The sequence below is a fragment of the Crocodylus porosus genome, unplaced genomic scaffold, assembly GCF_001723895.1.
Source record: "Crocodylus porosus isolate Cpor-Errol unplaced genomic scaffold, CroPor_comp1, whole genome shotgun sequence".
NCBI classification, from domain to species: Eukaryota; Metazoa; Chordata; order Crocodylia; family Crocodylidae; genus Crocodylus; species Crocodylus porosus.
In genome coordinates, this window is record NW_017728948.1 from 31,086,686 (window position 1) to 31,096,010 (window position 9,325).

The window sequence follows — 9,325 nt, forward strand, 5'->3', positions numbered from 1 at the left end:
TTGGTATGCCAATATCAGAGAGCAGAATCAGGTCCATTTTAACAAATTAAAAGATTATATGAGCCATTAGTGGAGAGAGTGCCAAGGGAGACATTTGAAAAAAAAAAATGGTCTATAGGAAAAAGACTTCAAGAAATACACACGTCATAGGACTATTGAATGTGTTCTTTTCTCTTTTCACATATTTTAGAGCTACTTTTAACTGAAATGTTACAATTGTTTTAACCTTGGTTTGAAACAAACATTTAGAATTTAGTACTCCACTGACCTACCTAAGAGAGTCAGTCAACAAAAAAAGTTATGTGATTTATAGCTGAATTTAGTCTTCCTTTTTTTTTAGCAGCTGCATCATTTATGCTAGCTAGTTCTTGCTGTGTTTTGAAGTCTCAGCATGCACACTATACTGTGTGAAACAGCACAGCTATTATGGTACTCTCCCGGAGCACAGATCTGGTCCTACATTTTTAATGATATTGCTTCGATTTTGCAGCACTCCTAAAAAATATTCACAGTTCAATCTGAAATTTTATCTCCTTAGAGATTGGGAGGAGATTTTCACTTTTGAGTTTGAGATAAGTCTCTGATATGCTTTGTTATGAACCTAGATAGGGGGGCTACAGAAATCTTGTTCCAAATTAGAATTAAGTCTGACCAATTTTTCCAACATAGCTGGTAAAGCTTTGGACAGGGGTATGGGAAGGGCAGGGCAACATTTTGAAGAAGTTCAAGTGCTCCTAATATGAAATAATTTATTAGAATATTCTAATATTCTGACCAGTTCTGTGCAATGATAATTAGATCAAAATTTAGTCCACTGTTGTTCATAACGGCACAAGACTAACTGATTGTAATTAATGTATAGAACAATGGTGGAAAAGCAAATAAGGGATAGATCGACATCACTCCTGTAGGTGCCCCCATTTTTCGAAGTAGGCACCTTGTCCTAGGAGAATGATTAAAAAAAACTTACAAGTTTAGGTGCCCAGTATTTAATGGAGAGACATGTGTTTCTCCATAGAACAAGCCAGAGCTACTAGACACTGAGCAATGAGGCACATGGAGGTAACCAATAATAATAGGTAGAAGTGTGTGTCTGAACTTCTCGTGCTCCTTGGAGATTGATGCTTTAATTAGGCATCATCTCAAAACCCAGACATGGAGGGGAGACAACAAATTCTAACAGATTGCAACATTCAGTTCAAACAGCAGTGCCTGCAGGGAGGTGTCTTGAACACAATTCTTGAAGTGCACCTTTCGCACAATAATCTAGTGGTCAAAACACTTGCCGAGGAAGTGGAAGACCTGGGCTTTAGGCCCTCCTTGGCCTAATGGGATTCAATTTAGATTTCCATCTACCAGGAGAGTACCTTAAGTAAAGTACCACATATCCATCCCTGGGGTACCCCTCCACAGCTCTGAGTTTCTTTCTGCTGCCCCACTACTTGTCCTAAGGAACAGACCAAGGTTTGTCCTTATACCCACAAACTTCAGCTCTACTGTCCTCATTCCAGACCTCACCAATACAGCAGGGGAATCCCTGCCAGCTCTAGTGTGCCTTCCCTTTGGGTTGTGAAAGAAGATTTTGGCCCCACTATCTGTAAAATGGGTAAACCTGGAATATCACTTGCCCAGAAATCACTCTTTACCTCAAGCAAAAAATAAGGAGACACAACTAAGAAAAGGATTTATGTCAGAGAAAATAATTATACAAGAAACACTGACCATAAGGATGGAAACAACAAAAGACAATGTTTTGCCATCTCCTCTGACCACCTAACTTCCTGAGAGTCTTCCCAGTATCTTCAGACATCAGACTTTCTGCTGATTTTGCCAGGCCTGCTTGATATGGGGACTTGGACCCTGCAAAACCTGGGATCTAAGGACCCAGATCTCATCACCTATATACCTTAAAATACCTCCCAGCTAGCCCTCCCTGTGATTTGCATTATTCTGCTTGCTTATGAGTCAGAATCCTTCAGAAATTTCTCTTCCTGTGACACCTGGCGTTCCTTTGGCTTGGTGGGTCATTTCTCTTAGATGCCTTTGCTATCGTGCGATTGTATTTCCCCCATCACAAGCAGACAATAAATTGGGTTCCTATCCCACCAATGGACCCTTTCATCTGGAATTCGTAGTGGCAGTTTTCAGGACACAGATATAAATATTGTATTTCAAGGTCAATCATCAGGACCATCTGATTGTATCCAGTCACCTTAAGCATGCAGAATAGATAGTTGCTTGAACATGATTGACCTAAATTCGAAAAGTTTTTATTTAGTGTGATTTATCATGGGCAGCTGTGTTTAAGTAACAGAAATCAAGCTGCATATTTTGAATGCTTTGGTTAAAAATTAAAGTAGGAAGTCCTGCTGACAAATCAAGTGTGAGGAATGGGATACGAATGACTTCATGATTTAATACATTTTCCTAAATGCGTTAGATGTATAACTCTATAGAAAACTTAGCTCTTTAAGGAAGTTATTGTTTTACGACACTAAGTATGATAATACATTATTTGTCTCGTAGAAGTTGAGTAAATTGGAAGGAATTTAAAAAATGCATTTTACTAGCCTTTTTGACAGATAGAGCTTCTTGATGTGATTTAAAGGCATAGAGAAAGCCATGTACCTGTCACTTTTAATTGCAGAAAGCTTTTCATCTATTAACTTTATTTTGCCAAATCCTCTTAATGAAAAAGTTCCAGTATCTAATTTAATTTTCTCTGGATTTGCCAGAAGATCAATTAAATTTTTAAAAAACTTTCCAGCATTAAGTTGTTCTTCAGAAAATAGTTTGCCCTAGTTTATATACCATTAAATTTCATCATATGCTTGTCATACTTTAGACATATCTTGAATAGCTTGATATCCTTGAAGAAATGTAGCAGGAAATGTAGTAATACTGTTTGTAGTACTATGTAAGGTTTAATAGTCACATGTTACTATGTTTAGGTTATTCCTATCCATCATTAGATTGCATCTCTCTGGAGCTGTGCCTGGCAGGGTTGTGTTATCACCAGTACATGTGGGGACCATGTGTCAGTCCTCAAACAAAGATATATAGCTGTGTATTGAAGCAGGATTGGATATGCCTGTGTTTCAGCCTCTAAATCAATTTCTGGGACCTTTCCTACAGATTCTAGCTGCTGTGGGTCTGTAAAACAGTATAGTATAATGTGAACAGCAACAGGCAATTAAGCTAGAGACAGTATTAGCCATATACCAAATGGAGTAGAGGATGTACGAGGGGAAAAATCCTTACGTCTCCTCATCTGTCTGTACAAATATTGTTTAAATGTAATCACCTCAGAATTTGACATTGGCCTTGTTCTCAAATAAGTGTTAGCAGTGCAAGATACAAAGCTGTATTAGCAGTTATGAGGTATATATATCCTAGGATGCTTCATTTCATGTTGACTTCTTGGAAGGTACGGGCTGACTTTGCAGGATCGAATTTTGTAGAAGGCATAATTATTAAATGCACGGTTTATTAATTCATTATCTGTATGCAAGTGTGCCATGTAGTATGTATGCATATATAAGATCATGCTTATGTTTAAATGCTATATATTAAACCAAAGGCACTGTACCATTTATTTATTGTCATATAGTGTAGTTCAGAAGCAGAATCCATGCAGTTCCGATAGACTGTGATGGCTGTACATGTTGTAAGGCTTGCTACCACTGCCTTGAGTTCATTTTCCTACAGGCTGTGACAGGGTGGACCTGGGCTTCGGATCACCTGGTCTCCCAGGAAGTTAATCTTGTGTTTTTCATCTGCCATGACTTTGCTAGAATTATATTCTAGGAGGCAATGCCCAAGGTGATTTTACCTGGTCTCAATCCCCGTTTTCTTCTGCGGGGCTCCAAGCCTCCCCTTTACCCCAGCCTAGCCTCTCCAGATGGTGCTCGAAATCCTCTGCAGCCAGGTTGCAGCACTGCCTGTTAGTCTGTTATTCTGCCCCCCACCACCTGGGTGACCTTTGGTTAGGTGCACCCCATCCAGGGCTGGCCTTAGCCTGTACTCAAGTATCAGACAATAGGAAAAAGAATCAACCACCCCTCCCCGACTGCTCTCAGTCTCCTTGTCAGGCTCAGTCCATGTCCCCTTCACCTGGGGGCAGGCTCTCAAATCCCAGTCACAACAGCGAAACAAATCAGTCCAGTCGCTGTTCTGCACAGGCCTGTCTGGCTACCTTGTGAACTTTCACAGTCCCAGTGGGATCTCTCCCATGTGCAGCAAGGCTATAACCTGGAACAGCAGTTTCCTCAGGCCTCTCTTCTGGGTCCTCAGCTGACACGCTGCTCCAGAGATTATCAAAAGCCATGTGTGTTCTCTCTTCCTGGATCCTCAGCTGATGATCCACTCCGGAGATTATCAACAGCCGTTGATAACAGCCTCCACCTGCCTCTTTCTCAGGGTCACACCCCGAGCCTTCCTGTGGCAAGTTTTGCACCCCTTGCTAGCCTGGCCACTCAGGCCCTCCTCTCTCCCTGCAGCCTGCAGGGAACTGCCCCCTCTCTGCCCCTCTCTGGGGCCGGAAATACCTCTGAGCAGCCTCCCTCCTCCAACCCCAAGCGAGATGGTGCCCCGGAAGTGTGGTGAATGTTTCTCTTCCCTTCCAGTCTCGAGGTGCAGCCCTGCCAGCCTTCCATGCTGTGAGTGTTGTTTGTTTTCACTTTCTCTATCTGTTGCTGCAGGCTGTTTTTCTTCTCCTGACCTCCCCTGCCCAGCATGCAAGACACCTCAGGGCTTTTGTTTGCTCTCTCACACACCTTCACATAGACCTTCACTGGTTCTTGAAAAGTTCACATGTTTGAAAAATACCAAATACTAATAAGTCACCTGTCTGTCAGCTTTTTGACATCACTGTTCAAGGCACTCAGAAGGGGGTGGCACCAGGGCTTGGTGCTCTTACTGTCTGGTACAGTAAAAGGCCACCTTTTTCATACCCACAACTCATGCTAGGGAAAAGCCAGAGGGTTCCCAGCAGTAGTAGGTTAGGATGGATAAATGAAAAATAAGCAAAAGATTGTGACTATCTCATGTAGCCCATGAAGAAAAACAACACATGACAACTGTGGTTTAATTTACAATATACTTTTGTTAATACATCTGAGAAACACTTTAGCAATACCTCTATGAGAAAAGAAAAAAGTGTTGCTAACTAGGGGTAAAGTTACACTTTGGGGGAAGAAGCTACACTAGCTTTCTTACAAGCCTTTGAATTTGGTGTGAGCACCACTGCTGGGAACCCTCTGGCTTTTCCATGCCCTGGCACTGCCCTCTTTTGAGTCCTGATTTCTGTACTACTTTTTCAAGGAACTGTAATTCTTGTTGGATGTGCACCTGCACTGGACACCTGCCAACTTACCCATCGGCGTTCTAAGCTCCTTGGCAAGTCTGGCAAGGAGTGGAAAATTCCTGCTTGGCTATAAAAGGTGGCTGATGCATGACCCACAAAAGAACCAGCAACTTAGTTGTATTGTAATTGTAAGGTGCGTGGGGGGACCATTGCAGAATGCTGATCCAAGAAGAAGAAAAGGATATATAGGTTCTTTTCTCAGGTGTGCAGAAGCCAATTAGCTTCTGATGTACCCTTTAATCTGGCCAGTCAGCCTCCACTAGGAAGCCCCTTGCTGGGTACAAATGGTGCATAAAACAAAACTTTCAGCAAATATACAGTTTATATATATTATTTAATAAAGGAGGTCTCCCATAGCACTTAAGTATAATTTAGTTTCTTTTCATTCAGTGATCATTGTAACATTGTATGGTTTGCAAGCTTATACTGGTCAGTGCATCAGAACTGAGAGCTGTTTCAAGCAATAAGATCCAGACCTAGATTTTGAAAATTTCTGTTTGTGGATCACAGGATTACAGAAAAGTAGCCCTGGAAGGGACTCGCAAGGTTATCTAGTCCAGCACTCTGTTCAAGGTAGGATCATCCCCGACTAAACCATCAGCCACATGTCTGTCTAACCTAATCTTGAAAACTTCCAAGGATGCAGATTCCATAATTTAACTTGGTAACCCAATGGTACTCGATCTTTTGACCCTATGGGGCAAATCAGTGGGGCAGAGCCAGTCTACAGGCACTGCCTTCTCCAGCTCCTATGCATCAAGATTGGTCCCTGGGCTCCAGTGCCATCTCCTGCTGCTGAGAGAGGTTTCTGGGGGTTTGGCACTGTCCACACCCTGCCAGCCCCCCACAACCTGGGGCCCAGAACCATCTCTGCCTGGCCCTGCATGCTGGGATTGGGCACCTAATCTAACATGCAGGTCCTGGGTCTCTGCATGGGTTTGGAAATTTGGCACTGTTCTCCTGCCGCCAAATTTCCTGAACCATGAAGAGCCTCATGGGGTCAATCGGGTTTGTGGGCTGCAGGTTGAATCACTTCTGAAGTAGACTATTCCAATACTTCTCCACCTTTCTGTTACAGGTTGTATCATGAGTTTGTTCCTAATAAAGAATCTTGTATAGAGAAATTATAGTCCAATTCACAGTATAATCGAGACTCTATGTCATTTTGATTGTTTGCAAGTATTGTGGGAGATTTACCTTCCACCTAAAATGCGACCAGACTTGGGCACAGTGAACAATTAGTCTAACCTTTATAAACAGACTGTGCTTCCTTTGCAGTGGAAGGAGACATTTCCTTTCCAGAGTTCATACTATTCAAATTCTGATCCATATTGCATTGCGTGTCTTCAGCTATATTGTTTAATACCATTCGTACTATCCTGAACAATTTTAGTTTCCTCTTTTACATAAAAGCTTTAGTCTGTTTGATAAACTCAGTATGACCAGGGGGCTTGTGTGTGACAAAATAGATCAGATATATTTAAAGATATAGCTTAAATTCCCTTTACAATATTTTTTAAAAGTTAAAAATATATATTTAAAATAGAAAATAAATGTATGAAAAAATAAACTATTTTGTTAACATTGGGTGTAGTGATGGTGGTTAATTTGTATTACAATGTTAATAACATGGGGGATGTTGTAGGCATAATTAAATCATCTTTATCATCATCATCATCATCAGACCTAGAAGCCAGATGAATTTCTAGTTATGGACAATGATATTGCCCCTAAACGCTTACAAACTAAACATAAAAAGGAGATAATAGGTATAAGCAGATGGGTAAGCACAAGAATACAATTGGAGAATATCTGTTATCATACAATGGAAGCCTAATTGTTGTAAAGCTTTGGTTTGTTTTGGCAGCAAGAGAAACTAAATAAAACAGGAGCTATATTTTATTTCGTGTTGGCATAATTTTTAGTATGCTGTTGGTGAGCCCATACAACAACTAAGAAAACCAGTGGCGATAATATAAACAATGTTTGCACAGATCATTTACTGCTTCAATTTATACTGAAACCTTCATAACTAATCGAGCAAGTTTCTTATTTAGGAGAAAATCCCAAAGTATATCTACCCCTCTTCTGTTAGTAAAGTATTTCCTGTTCAGTATCTATGGGTGTCTTTACACATGTTGTGGGGTCGGAGGTCGGGGGGGGGGCACTTTAATTACAGTGCCTCTCAGGATCCACTCTAATTAAAAAGCCTGCAGCCTTTCATGTATTCAGCATCTCATGGCAGGGGCACTTTAAAGCTTGTTAGATGAACTTTAGTTAAAGCGCCTCTGCCACCATTTTGCAGCACGGGGATGCTGAATAGACGTAATGCAGAGGCTGCTGGAGCATGCTAATTTAGCACACTCCAGCAGACTCAGTTAATTAATTACTATGCGTCAGAGCAGGCTTTGGACATGTGTATAGGTGCCTTAAATTTTGTCAGCCTCTTTGAGATTTTTAGAGAGATTTTAGTGTTTCACTGTACTCATTGATGTTCTGCTTCTTGTTTGGCTAAAATCCTTAAGCTTTCATGTGAAGGAAGAAAGTCTCCACTCTCATGAAGTATAGTGTTATAACACATTTAGGGATATTACTATTATTGTTTATTAGTATTGTCATAAGGGAATCCTAACCACGGAGCAGGACTATTCAGTGCTAGGCTTTATATAAGGACACTAGCTATCATTTGTCAACCAGTGAATTCAGGAAGTTGCATCATTTTGCCTGAAGATATAGGCATACTAGAGTGCAGACAGAAGAGTTCGTGGCTGCAGAACACTTTAAACAGGCCCAATCCTGTGACAATCTAAACCCTCATACCACGAGAATTCAGATGACACTCCCAAATGCAGCACCTTCAGTAACTTGTGTCTGTGCATGCTGGGAGTAGAGCTGGGCTGACGCAGCTGAGCCCTGTTCCTGGCACTGTTCAAGTTTGGGAAGTTGGGGAAAGGGAGCAAAGAGAGCTCGTTCCGTGGGTTGCCCAGCTGGTGCCGGAGGTTGGGGTGGGTGGATTGGATCCTCTGCCCCACATGCCAGAGCCAGCTGAAAAAACCCCAGACTGAACTTCCTTCACTGCCTTTCCCCACTCCCATTCTGAAGACAGCGCCAGGAGCAGGGCTAATCCGCATCAACCCAGCCCTACTCCCAGTGCTCACAGACACAAGTTACCGAAGGCTTTATGTTTTGGAACATCTTCATCTGAATCCTCATGCAATGAGGGTTCAGTTTGTCATGGGATTGGACCCTTTCAAAGTGCTCTACAGTTGTGTACTTGTTTTTAGTCACAGCTGTAAAGCACTTTCAGGGGTCAGATCAGGCAAAAAATGTCACTTCTGTCCACACCTATAGGTTACAGCGCAAGAGTAGATGACATACCAGATAACTTTTCAATCAAATGCTTAAAGTGCTTGCAGTTCCCATTTCAAAGCACTGTGCTGCAAGCATGTGAAACAATATTAATTATTGGCGATGTTTTGGATGCTGCCAACTCTTGTTAAAAATTTTGTTTTAGATGATATTAATAATGCATTTTTCAAGTATCAGTGGATACATTTCCTGGTAAGTAACTTCTGCTGCCTCAGAAATTCTTAAGCCAGGTACAGACATGACATATAACCAATATAAGTGAACAGAAACCAATTTACACCTGTAGGAGTACAGAAGCTCAGGTCACACAGACTGTTTTAAATATGGCAGAACCCAGTCTAAGATAGACCTGGCTTGATGAGGTATCAGACTTAGTCAGTTTAGATTAGACTGGTGTATTGAACCTCTGTACTAGGTCCTCTATCAGTTCATGTTAGGACACCTTTGTGGGATCCTGCTAGCCTGCCCCTCCAAGGGAGGCCTCCTGGAACTTCTGTTCAACATCTTCATCAGTGATTTGGACGAGGGGGTAAAAAGCACCCTGTTCAAATTTGCTGATGACACGAAGATGTGGGGGGATGTGGGCACACT

The 9,325-nt window shown here is 41.7% G+C and overlaps 1 protein-coding gene across 3 annotated transcripts in view; it reads left to right on the forward strand.

Annotated features, from left to right (window-relative positions):
* SLIT2 (slit guidance ligand 2) overlaps nucleotides 1-9,325 on the forward strand; it is a 446,646-nt gene that overhangs the window by 246,436 nt on the left and 190,885 nt on the right. The window lies entirely within an intron of this gene.